Source organism: Pithys albifrons, chromosome 14 (genome assembly GCF_047495875.1).
Source record: "Pithys albifrons albifrons isolate INPA30051 chromosome 14, PitAlb_v1, whole genome shotgun sequence".
Classification (NCBI taxonomy): domain Eukaryota; kingdom Metazoa; phylum Chordata; class Aves; order Passeriformes; family Thamnophilidae; genus Pithys; species Pithys albifrons.
In genome coordinates this window covers 14,827,984-14,840,883 of record NC_092471.1, presented here as the reverse complement: position 1 = coordinate 14,840,883, position 12,900 = coordinate 14,827,984, and the positions used below count along the sequence as shown (strand labels likewise).

The 12,900-nt window shown below is 36.6% G+C and overlaps 1 long non-coding RNA gene across 2 annotated transcripts in view; it reads right to left on the bottom strand.

Moving 5' to 3' along the window:
- Positions 1 to 2,799: 2,799 nt before the first annotated feature.
- LOC139678461 (uncharacterized) overlaps positions 2,800 to 12,900 on the bottom strand; it is a 45,472-nt gene continuing 35,371 nt past the window's right edge. The window contains exons 3-5 of one of the 2 annotated variants that reach the window (XR_011699027.1): positions 10,340 to 10,460; positions 10,146 to 10,213; positions 2,800 to 6,407 (exon numbers count right to left, since the gene is read on the bottom strand). This is a non-coding gene — a long non-coding RNA (uncharacterized lncRNA). The remainder of the gene's footprint in view (positions 6,408 to 10,145; positions 10,214 to 10,339; positions 10,461 to 12,900) is intronic. The other variant, XR_011699026.1, reaches the window with a different exon arrangement.

Here is a 12,900-nt window from a genome sequence, read left to right as displayed (position 1 = left end):
TTGCTGGTGGCCAGACACAGGACCCGAGGGAATGGTATGATGCTGTGAAGGGAGGTTTTGGTTGGACATGAGGAAAAGTTTCTACCCCTAGAGAATGGTGGGGCACTGACCAGGATCCCCAGGGCAGTGGGCACAGCACCAAGGCGGACAGAGCTCAAGGAGTGTTTGGACAACACTCTCAGGCACTTGGTGGCATTGTTGGTGATGGTCCTGTGCAGGCCCAGGAGCTGAACTCAGTGATCCTTGTGAGTTCCTTCCAACTCAAGGTATTCTGTGATTCTTAAGGTTCCAGTATTAGAAGTGTCTATTAAAGACTTTCCCTGCTTTCTGTAAGTGGAATTTGAGTGTGAGTTCATGCAGAGCCTCACTTCTCGATATCGGTGGATGATCTGAATACTAACTAGTCACTCATTGCCACTGGGCATAAATTGGGTGTAATTTGCAAAACAGTAGTTATTCTGGAAAATAAAGTCCTTAGTATAACTGAAACATACAACCTTAAAGTCGGTAAACCTTGTAGTATTTCAGCTTTGCAGAATTACACATAAAGTGCTCAGATCAGGAGTCTACATTTATGTTTATCTCTGTTTATTAAACAGAAGGGTACAGAATCTTTTTAATATACACACAGGAATCACGTGTACTGTATCTTGCTCAGATGATATAGCTGGGCAGAACCTTCTTCACAGGATTGTACTTTATATTATCTATTCATTCCAGATTTTTATAGCTCCAGGCAGATGTTTTCAATTCTTGTTAATAATAGTGGGAAAGAAGGTTTGGATATACCTATGAAACTTAAAAACATTTCTTTAAAAATGTACAAGAAAAACTGATGAAAGAAGGGCATTTTCCACTAAAACTTTGAAAATTACCTAATACTCTTTATACTGAGTAATAGATTAGTAACAGGTCAGCCAGATTTCATTAAGAATAATAAAATTAAATTACATTAATTGTATTTCACATTGAAATTTTCATTTGTTTCCCCAGAGGACTAGCCAATTTCTGACTTAGGATAAATTGTTAAGAGTTCACTAGAGAGAAATAGACTTTATAATGAGCTTAAGAACAGTAACTTATTGATAGATTTCATATAAAATGAGGATGAGAAGTTAGATGACAAACTATGGGGACCAGGCTATAATAAATAATCACACAGTGATATTGAGTATGTGACTGACATAGCTGAGTAACTATAGATTACAAACATCTCGACGATAGTTTGCTGGGCTCTAAAGACTGTCTTCAATAAACCTGGAACACAGTCATACCAAATCCTCAGGGCTAATGCTCCCAAGTAGCCCATGCAAGAAGAATCAATGCAACTTCCAAGGACAGAGTTCAGTTTGGTGTGGATGTGCTGCTGGGGCTGTATAAAAGCACCCACTTCATACTGCATGGCCTTCAGCAGCTGTGGAGATGACTTTCACTCTCAGAATTCCTCTTGGCATATAGACACTAGGTTATGAAGAAAAAATAGTTATGGTCAGACTCTTCCTTTATTTGTACATCTAGTTGTTTCTCAGGATGAACAACTTCTCTGAAACTGCAGCCCTGGCTGCAAAACTAGAATGAGTGACTGGTGTCACAAATGAAATGGTAATTTTTCTGCAAGCAGTATTCTGGACAAGAAGTAGACATTTGTATAAGCCTATTTCAAAAAAGTCTCTCAGCATTCTGATATTTGTGTGCATCTACCTAGATGTCTTTTCATGAAGCATGCACTTAATCCCTTTGCTGAGATGGAACATCAACAACAAGGTGTGTTTTCCTGGGACTGCAAACCAAGTGGGCAAAATTCCCCAGGAACTAAAAAATTTCTACTGTCTACCTGCCTTGGACAAGCAAATAGAGCTCTCTGTTTTAGGGGTCCTGGTTTCCAGATATGTAATACTGGAGTTTGCACTATAGATGTTGCATTGTCAAGGGACAAACAGGTGGTCAAAATTCTGAGTACTTTGCGTAGCTTAGAGCAGTGAACAACTTGCTCACTGTGGACATATCATCCCTGATGGACAACTAAGTCTGGATGGGGCTACAGCAGCTGTAATTAGTAGGACCACCTAGTGTCAGCAGCAATTACCAGTCACATCTTCAAGGATCTCCTCCTGGCTCTATTACTAGTCCCCTGGCTTCCTTTTACAGCTACTAGATTAAGTTCTTAGCCTGTCTCCTTCTATCTTTGGAGAAGTAAAACTTTGTTCTGCCACAAAACTGAGCCTTGAGGTGAATATGACCTGACAACTGTTACTTGAATGTTGTGAAACCTAAATGTACAGTGCCCAAGATGCATGAGTTTTATAAGCTGATAAGTATTGTGTATGGAAGTGCTAGTAATTGGGGTCAGTATTTTAAAGTCATGACTAAGGATGAACTACTGGATTCAGAAGCATAATCTACTGCTGAGTAAAACATAATCTGGCATTCATCCTAATTAGCTGGATTAAAAAACTGCTGTTTACATGGCAAGGATGAAATACTGCTAATGACTTCTGTGAAAACCTTCCATACATTCAGTACTCATGAAAGTCAAATAAGTGGTCAACAAGGTTTTTAAATTTCTTTTTATGTTTTTTTGATGAGAAGACATGTAGGAAAGACTGCAGGTTGTAACTGTATTTTTAGAATCCTTTTATGCCTCTCCAATCTCAACTATTGATACCTGCCCTGATATTTACCCCTTATTCTCGTGTGTCCTGCGCACTGAGCCACATGGGCATACAATGAACAGGTGTTTTAGAGGCCATTGCTCAAAACAAGTATAAATGGATTATATGGTCCATGCAATAGATATACAAGTCCCAGGAGCATTATTACTAACATTGTGCAGTGAAAAGAAAACCAGAATGTCTGCTTAACTTCCATGTTTATTCATGCTGGACATTTCTGTAGTAAAATGCAAATACATTCCCACTGCTATAAGCAGAATTAAGAAGGCACTCTGGTAATCACAACACCATCATATAACCAGAGCAACCATCTAAAAATAAGATAAAAGTCATAAAACTCTAAAGGTGTGTGAGGTGAGCAGTTCTGAGCATCATAATCAGTGAACTGAGCAAAGCTACTGGTACTGTTGATAGGAAAACTACCGTAACTATTAGCCTAAAATGAATTTGTATTAGATAGGGAAAGTTTTCAACTGATTTCCTGCTACTTATCTGCACACCTACTCTGGCTCTGTCCAAGGCATCTTTAGATTTGTACACATTTGGATATTCCTGAGTTTTCTTTTCCAGAATCTCCATTTCCAATTTCTGTTTATTGTTCAATTTTTCCTCTTCCTAAACCCCTCATCTAGATTTTTTTTTTCACTCTAAAGGTGTGAGTTTGATTTTTATCCCTTAAAGACTTGTAAATCAAAGGAACTGCTATTCAGTTTGATATATATGACAAAGAGCAATATGCCTTCCAGGCAAGTGGGCATATGAGAAAGCCATCAGAGCCCAGCTCTTGGTGGGCACTGTCTGAGAAAAAATCTTCCCCCAAGGATTTCACAAGCTCAGCTTCTGTAAACTAAGCCAGTATGAGTACCAAAAGAGAACAAGCTACTGGCTCACACATGTAATATCTGCAAATTCAATTGCAGCAACACTAATAATTGCATACTTTAGCAAACTTATTACTTATTGAAACTTATTACTTATTACTTATTCTAAACTTATTACTTATTGAATAATCATAACTTCTTTGCTAGATTTCCCAGGATTTTTGGCTTTTATGACAATTTATTTCAGCCACACTGCACTTTGCATAAAGGTCAGTGGAAATATCAGAAAGGTATTAAGTCCCTAACAATCAAGCTTCAGACACTTGTTCTTACCATATATCTCATGTTCATCCATGGATTTGAATTACACATCTTTTGCACTTTCAGTTAAAATCAGGTCAGGAAGGAACTGAAGTGATGAAATCAGTGGAATTGCACAATCTAGTGTCTATTGTTTGGAATAAAATGACAAAGTGGCTCTTTTTTGTATATTATTGGAAGCATCCAAGCCTTGCTCTGCATTTGCCACAAGATTCACTTCACTAAGAAAAAGCAGATATGAGCTTGTTTTGCTGATAGGAAAGGTAACTAGACATATTGCACATGTGAGATACTGTCTGTGGAACTGGTGTGTTGCCCCTGGGTCACTTCTGCACCAATAAGTGTGGACTATTTTTATTTGTGGTATCAGCTTAACTTCCTATTGATACTTAAACTCACTGTTTGCTGGAGATAGGAATTCCTCCCACTTTTATTGCCTATTTCTTAAGTCACTCTTTCCTTTGAAAGCACTGTGAGTTTTACCCTCTTCAGAAGCACCACACAGAAACTCTGAGTGGGCTCTTCATGCATTTTCCGCAAAAATTACTCAGAGAATCTTATTATTGACTTTGATCTTCAGTCTGGCTACTGAGCCCCACAGTTGCATCCTGGTGAGAAGATCACACTTGTTTAGTAAAAGTTCAAAAGCCATGATTCTTGTATTACAGCCAAACACAGAGCATCCAACATCTTTGACTCTGAGTGATAGTTAATAAAAACAAACGAACAAACAAACAAAACCGAACAAAAAACCCCATGTCAAACATGTTTAAACTTTTTTTAGCATGTCAAAAGACTGGTACTCCTTTTCTTATAATTTTATTTCTAAAAGCCTAATAGAGGGTTTTAGTGACCAATCCAAGTTGAAATGATTGAAAAGTTTGCAGTTTGTGTGACGACCTTGGTTTGGGTAGGGAGCATTATTCTTTCCCACAGTTGCCATTGAATTTATACTAGTGTCAGGGTGATCAGAACTGGATTCCAATTAATATTGTCGGAGATATTTTGTCATAGGCATGGAGTGGGAACAGTCAGCTGAGTCCTTTTGGCTGTGGCTTATTAAAATGGACAGAGATTTTTGCTGAATGAATGTGTTTCACTGTATATACAGCACATCATTAGTGGTTCAGCATGTGCTGAAACTAAGAATAACCTCTATGCACTGGACTCTCAGAGAACAAAATTTATTTTGAAGTACATGAGGTACCACAGGCCAGGGGAAAAATTATTTCATTACCACTCCAGAACTAGAGTTTTCCTGATAGCAGATTTAAATAGCTGTTAGAAATGTTCCATGTAAACATTTCCTGACCTCTGGCCTCTTGTGTTTCACTACAGAACACATCTATTTTCCCAAGGGATAATGACTGCTCTCCCTGCACAAACCTGGAGTTGTGTTCTTCAAAGATTGTTCTTTCCCCAGCCACTTCTTGTGCTACCTGAAACATGTACTGTTGTTTTTATTATAGTAAATTCAGTAGTAACAGCAGCCTATTTAAAATCATTTCAGCTAAACATATATTACTGCTTCTACAAGCAGAGCCTGAAGTTTGCAGAAGTGCTTTCCTCTTCTTTCAGTGCCAGGGGGAACGGAAGGTAAAACATAGTGCTTTAAAAGTAAGCCACTTCCATCTGGTTAGCTACCCTTAGACCCACTTCAGTCTGCCAGGAACAGCCTAAAATTGTTTCTATTTTTCATCTGTAGTTAAAACACTAACAGGCATAATGAGAACAGGAGCTTTTATAAAATTACTGACTGCCAGAATGATGAATTTATTCTCCTGTATTAAAATGCCGCTGTGTATTAGGTTTGATGTCATCCTATGCTGTTTGGCTGTAGCTCTGCTTTTAAAGTAGCTGTATGAGCTTTTTCTTGATACTCTAGGAACACTATTCCTGCTGCTACACTTCAGGGTTTCACAGACTTTTCATTAAAATACTTTATTTTTAAGAGTTTGTGACTACATTGCAAAAAAATCCTCCAGCCCAAAAAATTGATCACAGAGGGCCAGCTTGGGAGTAAGTCAAGAATGGTTTGTTTAGGTTGATTGAAAAGCAAAGTATGGATTTTGATGACTTTTTTCAAGATATTATCTATACACATGAAAATATATGACTTCCAGAAATATTCTTTGTGTCCAAATCAGCTCTCATTCTTTAATCTCTAGGCAAACATGAAAGATTTAATACTGATTGTGTTTATCAGTACAATCCAGAGCTATTAAATCAGTTTATGGCAAACCTGGAATTTTCTAAACTCCAGATTTTTTAATGCTGAAAGCTTTTTTTAATTCAAGGTATATTTAAATCTGTCTGTGTGATTATAACATTTCACCATTTTCTTTCATAAGCTGGAAGTCCATGATCTCACAGCTAAAAAAGAAAACCAAACATTAAAACCACGATAAATAAGCAGATTGCTAATGTGACTCCAGAATCCTCCTCAGTTGTTGGGATCCTCCATCCTCCAACCTATTGGGAGCAGTTCCAGGAAGAGGTCCTACATCTCCTCTCCTCTGCTCCTCTCTCCAGGAGTGGTGAGAACATGCCATGATAGGGACTCTGGTAGTTGTGGGTGAAGGATGACATTTTGCTGTAGAAAAAAAAGATGTCAGTATCTACAGGTTTCCCCAGTGTTCTCCAGCCCAAACCAACTTTGATACCTTTTTCTTCATGATACCTCCTTAACAGCATCAATGTTCAGAATAGTCTGTGATTCTGTGATACTGTAAGGTATTCATGGTTTACTTCCCCATCTCTGTGTTAGTATCTGCTCAGGGTTGCTCTCAGGCGAAATATGTAATTGATGCTGTGAGTGTGCAGTGGCAGTACCCATGGAAGCACTGGAAAGATGCCCTGTGATTTTGTTGATCTGCAGCAGTTTGCCATCACAGGGCAGGATATAACCTGCTTGTTCCCCAGGCTTAATGCCTTAAAGGTTTAGAGAATTGAGCTGTCTAGCTAAGCCCTTCGCTTGTTTTATTTTCACTTATGGGCTGAAATCATGTTTTTTAATGGAATAAAACTGTTTTTCCTTGAAGTGTAAATATTCTCTGTGCTTACTTCCATGCAAGACATGTTTGATTTTACTGAAGTCCATGTGAGCACTATGGAATATTGTTGGTTTAGAAACATTAATATTCATATCATATTGACATGAATTTTCTGAGCTTTTAAAAGAGTTGTGGCTGCTTACACACATGCCTTCATTTTGAAACCACCCAATCTGCATATGCAGACTGTGCAGCCTTCTGTCTATGGCTGTGTGAAGGTCAGTGATGCATAACCTAAGGAATAACCAGTCAATGTCATGCCTTTAAGATGAAGCTTCACCACTGTTTATCATCCTTACAGCAAATCTATTTATAGGTATTGAAGCCTAAAGTGGAGATTTTCAGGTTTAATTTAGGCAAGGAAAATAAGTTGATGAATTTGCATTACTGTACAATACTTCAGTTCCAAATACTGACAATAAATTACATTTAAAAAATGCATGTTATGGACCAGATTCTACTCTCCTGTGCACATCAGCATTAAACATACTAGTGTTAGGTCAGCTAAAAATCTTTTTATTTAATGTGCTTTTAGGAGTTTCGGAGCAGGCAAAAATGTTCATGTAAACATTGCAGCTAAGGACTTAAGAAAATTGTCCTGCTGAGACACATCAAAGGACACAAGGCTGTCCATTATCTCCTCAGTCCCAGGCATGTTGGAGGTGTATAATTCTGGCACTATCCAGGTGCCACTTTGGGGAAGTCCATTAATGTACTGGTCCGCACAGTGGTATTTTGTTTATATATATAAGAATCAAGCAGTTCAATGGTTGTAATTCATGTAATGATTTAATTTCACTAATATTAATAGAATCTCACCTTATGCAGAATCTTAAATTACTACGTAGGAAAAAATGTGACAGAACCAGAGCTCCTGACCTTCTTCTTACTGTAAATTTCAAAGCATAGAAGCCTGAACTCTAGCAGGTTAAAATCTGGCTCTTAAATATCTTCATTCTCTAGTAAGACTAAGGACTCCTTGCAATGGGCACATCAAGCTTAAAACAACAACTTTTACTCTGAATCATACTATGATTCTGGGCAAATAAAAGGGGCAACTCCAGGTTTATCTGTAATACCATATCTACAAAGTCTCATGGATGTAGCCACCAGGCCCCCAGTGCCTTTCCTGGGACCTGTGCATCACTCCTCTGATTATTCTGCCAGAACTGTTTCATCTAAGCAGACAGTGAAAATGCTTGATTGACTCTGCCCCATTTATCCATTGGCTTCTCTGAAATCTGAGATTTTGATATTTGAATATAAGTCTCTATGCCCTTTGACTTCATACAGGATAAACATTCATTTTAGCAAGGTGATTTTTTTAATATAATATGAAAACTTTGTAATCCTTGTTTTGCATATTCAAGTTTAAAGGAACATTTAGGTTTAAAATATGTAGCAACCTGGTTGAAGGTGGGTAACACAGATGGAGGCCAAAGGAATGGAAATGGCAAAGATTCAGTTAAATTCAGTTAATTTTCACTAGAAAAGTTCCCCTCTTGTTGGAAAGGGGCAGTCAGAGAGTTAATTGGGATCACTTTTGACCCAGTAGCATTGCACAATTCGTGTTAAGGGAAAGTGATGAACAAAGTGATATAATAAATAAGGAAGTCTTCTGTTGGCCAAAACAAGCTTTGCAGGGACTGGTGTAGGACTCATCCTCTAAGGATTATCAGGGAAAATTAAATAAGAAATAATATATTTCAAATGATTGCAGCAGCAAATTCAATTAAATTTAAAATTTAAAATCCAAATTCCAGTGTTGTCAGTGGCTGGATCTACTGGCAAAGCAGGCTTCCTGAGTGACAGTGTTCTTTTGCTGGGGAAGGGCATTGTGAGATATTAGCTTGAAAAAGTTTTATTGTTTATTGTTGTTATTCCAAGTCTTACAAGATAACTAATAGTTACAGTGCTTGGAGTTATTTTCCCTATGTCGATAAAAATTAGAGATATATAATTTTTATCCTTATTGACAATGTCTTAAGGAAACAAAAGTCTAACAGTGTTGACATTGCTACAGACTAGAAGGCAGATCAGAGGAAGACAAGCATGTGAAACGTAACAGAACAATTGTAGAGAACATGCCTAGAACATCCTAAACTAAAAGGATCATTATACATATTATTTTCTTTCTGTGCTTTACTTTTTATGCTTTGCTCTGTAAAACATATAGAATCCTCAATTTCAAAGTACTTGTGTTCCCTCCATTTTTAAGTTTACCCATGGAAAATTTTCACATGTATCTTGTGTGTTTTTCAACATAAAATTAGGACTTTAAATGTTCCATAAGATGGGAAAAAAATCATTCTAAAGGAACTGGGTCACTTAAAGTTATTTCCAATTTGCTAGTTGTGAATAATCTTATTTGAGCATTGTATTAAAGTGTCCAGTTTTGAATATTGCATTCCAACATTGCATGATGAAATCCATTGCCTTAAACATAATTTTTTAAAAAATATAAACCTGTAATGTCCCTTATATAATGCCTGTTATTTCTTGGTCCTAGGAGACTGTTCTTGGGAGAACTATGCTAGAAAACTATAACATGCAGAGCCTCCGCCCCTCTTCTTTAACTTGTCACAGATATTTAAATGTGTTCTATTACTGTAGAAAGCCAAATGATTTTAAAAACCTAGAAGATAGATTTCAGAGATACAGCAGAAAAAACCCCTCATTTGATAACCTACCACCCATTTAATAATCTTACTCTCAAAAGATAGGTAAATACTTGACAGAAATCTTACTGAAGTGATGCCTGTGAACTTTTAGGTTGACTATCTGCATGTCTGCTAAAAAGGAACAGCTGACAGATGACTGTGCAAGAGCAGGTGCCACCAATTATCAGTTGATTTGTGAGCAGAGAAATTCCCCTCAGTTTGCGTGGGAGAGACCTCCAATCAAAGGCTGTAACTGGATCCTCAAAAGAGGCCATTTCTTACTAAATTTCAAAAGGCTGTGCATTTCAGGTGCAGCAGGTTATCTACTTTACCATTTTTTCTTCTTCAATGACCCCATATTATATGAGCAGGACCTAGGAAAGTGTAGACCTTCTTGGTTTTTAACTTGAAACATAAGCCAAAAAGTTATATAGTGCATATATAAAATCTTGGTGCCTCTTGTGCTGCCTTTGGCTGTAAGTGACTCCTTAAAATTCATTATGCCTCTGTATGGTACTTTTGTCTTTGTTGGATGTAGTTCCCTTAGAATGAGTCAGTGTTTTAAAGGTGTTTCCTGGAAATAGGACCTGTAGAAGAGAGAAACCACCATAGACCTACTTTACTGCAGGTTCAAGATGGTAATGGATGTGTAGCCTCCCAGTCCTCAGTCTTCAGAGGGTTCTTTCCTGGTGAGTAAAATATAAAGAGTTAGAAGATATTATTTGATGTGTTTTGACACTGCCTGTTTAAGACATCATGTGATGATTGATAACTTAGGTAGCACCAGGCAAGATTTTTAAAGTATATTTTACCTTTACGTTTTAAAGTTGTATTGTACTAAAGATATTTTCTAAGTCAGCTTTAGTAGTCTTTTAAACAACACACAGGAGCTGTTTCTTCATTTAGGTTTAATATGTATACAAGAGGAAATACCTGCAAAAAAAAAAAAGGTAAACTCTCATGGAAACAGGACATGAATTTTTGTTTTTTTCTCAATTTGAAATGTCTGCTCTGAGATGATTTAGCTGCAAAAGGGGCTGAGATATAATTAGTCCTATGCATGGCTCATCTTCATCAACAAAATAACCTTAGTAAAGTAATTTAGAGTTATTTAAATTTTTCCTGTCCTACTTTTGTTTCAGACTCTAAAATTGCAGTCCAAATCCAGTTTGGACCAAAAATCTCTAATATTTAAGAATAAAGATTATTGAGATGCAGCAAGCCTATTATGCTTTATGAAAATAATCAGCATTCATGTGTTCATTAGGATCCTTAAAGATATTTTTTGAGTGCTGGAATTTTATGTGCTGAAGTATTGTTGCTGTAGATAGGTGGCCAGTTTTTCCTTTTGCTGCTGCTTCTAGTCCAGCTTGTGACTGCACCTACTGCTTCCAGGTCTTTGTGTCCAACTTGGTCTTTGGTTTCAGCAATTTAAACACTACTAAAATCAAATGGATGGCGAAAGAAATAAGCAAAATTACTCAAGTATCTTTGTGACATCTTGTGAAACTGCTACTTACAAGTCTGTCTTAGACTTTTTTTTTTTTACGTGTGGGGGGTGGGGGGAGGAAAGAAATCTTTTAGGTTTTAAGCATAATATTTTTGCAAAGTAACTGATAAGCATTTTAAATCAGGACAGGGTCTGTAGGCTTATTTTAGGGAAACAAATGAGGATCTTTGAAGGGTAGGATTTCACAGCTTAGTGCAAAGAGTTGGAGAATGCTATGAAATAGACTGAATTACTGAAGCTCATAATAGGCAAAAGTTTTCTGATAAGAAAAAAATTACTTAAAATCCAGAAAGCAGCTAGTACCACAAGAGTTATTTTTCCTAATATTTTTTCAATCAAATCTTTTGTAATTGCTGCGGTATAAAGAATGGTTCCTATTAAATGCTGTTCCTAATGTTTCCTGCTTATTAATCACACAACATCATTGCTAAGTAGTCCAAAGCTCGTTCTCAGAATGTATTCTCCTTGAGAATCTGCTGTAGTATTTTCAAACTATTAGCACTATTTAGCTGCTGGAGAGCTCTCTGACCTCCCAGTGAGGTAGATTCTCTATCAGTAGTGTCTTTTCTGATTTATTCTTTTACTAGTGTTAAATGTGCCTTTGTCTCTGAAACTGGTATATTATGTGTTTAGAGATTTTTTCATGATTCCAAAGACAAAACAAATACCACAGAAAAGATAATTGCTCCTATTTTTCTCCAAAAGGTTCCTTTCTCTTGATTGGTTGTGGTTTATTTTTGCGCACTGTGATCTGGTTTTGCTGTTGTTTATTCTTCCCTGACTAGACAGCCTTTCATCTATGAAATCACCATTAAGAAACACTGTTAATAAGGAAAAAGCAGTGGGGATTTGTCTACATTTCTTTTGATAAGACTGCAACAAGAACTCAAAAAAGCATTGTTCTCCTCCACACAGAGGTGGAAAACAGTTGATCTCACTGACTTGCATTGGAATAAGGACTAAGGCACCTAAGCCTTGGTTCAGAGTAACTTCATGAAAGACTTGTAAGGAATATATTCCTTTGGTTGTGTAATGAAGGGAGAGGAGTGAAAAGGCCATAACTACAGCAGTGTATTCAGCAATCTTATATTTGTATTGGGGAGAGAAAGAAGACCAAGAGACACACAAGTCATTGCAAAACTTCTTATGTCGTCTTAACAATCTCAGTTGCTTTTGTTTTCACTAAGTACTTTCTGTTGATGAAATTTCAAATTGAAGTCAAATCTTATTTCTGTCAAAAGCAGATTATATAATTGACTCAGAAAAGAGCCAGAAGGCAAGTAATATGTCAATGTAAAACCCTAATTGTAGGAAATCGAAGCTTTGGAATTGAATAAAAATATTTTTTGTTTCTGTTTATTTTATTGTCTTTCAAACAATCACTACAAGTGTTCCTGGCTAAAATTATAAATGAATTGTTCTCAGGAACATTTAATGTTTTAAATCTTCTAACATTCTGTAAGTAAAAGTATGCTTGCGACTTGCTGGAAACCAAAACCCTCATTTTCATTATTAAATGAGATTAATTGAATCTATTTGAACTTCAAGTGATTTCTTCTGTTTATTTTGAAATGGCCACGTTTTTTATATATTAAAATGTTAACTCACATGAGCAAAACTTAGTTAAATTAACATTTATCTTATGAATATTAAAGGCTTTCCAAGGGTTCATCTTGTAAGAATGATTCTGACAGAATTTGAAAATACTGCTTATCCAAGTAATGAAGTAATTGGTCAAAAATTATAGTCAATTTGATTTCACATGTTGAAATTTAGTGTCAATATATTAAATTTTAAAATGTTTGCTCATTAAAGGGAAATAGAGCAGCTGTTCAGATACTGTAGCCTTTGCATCTTGCTTAA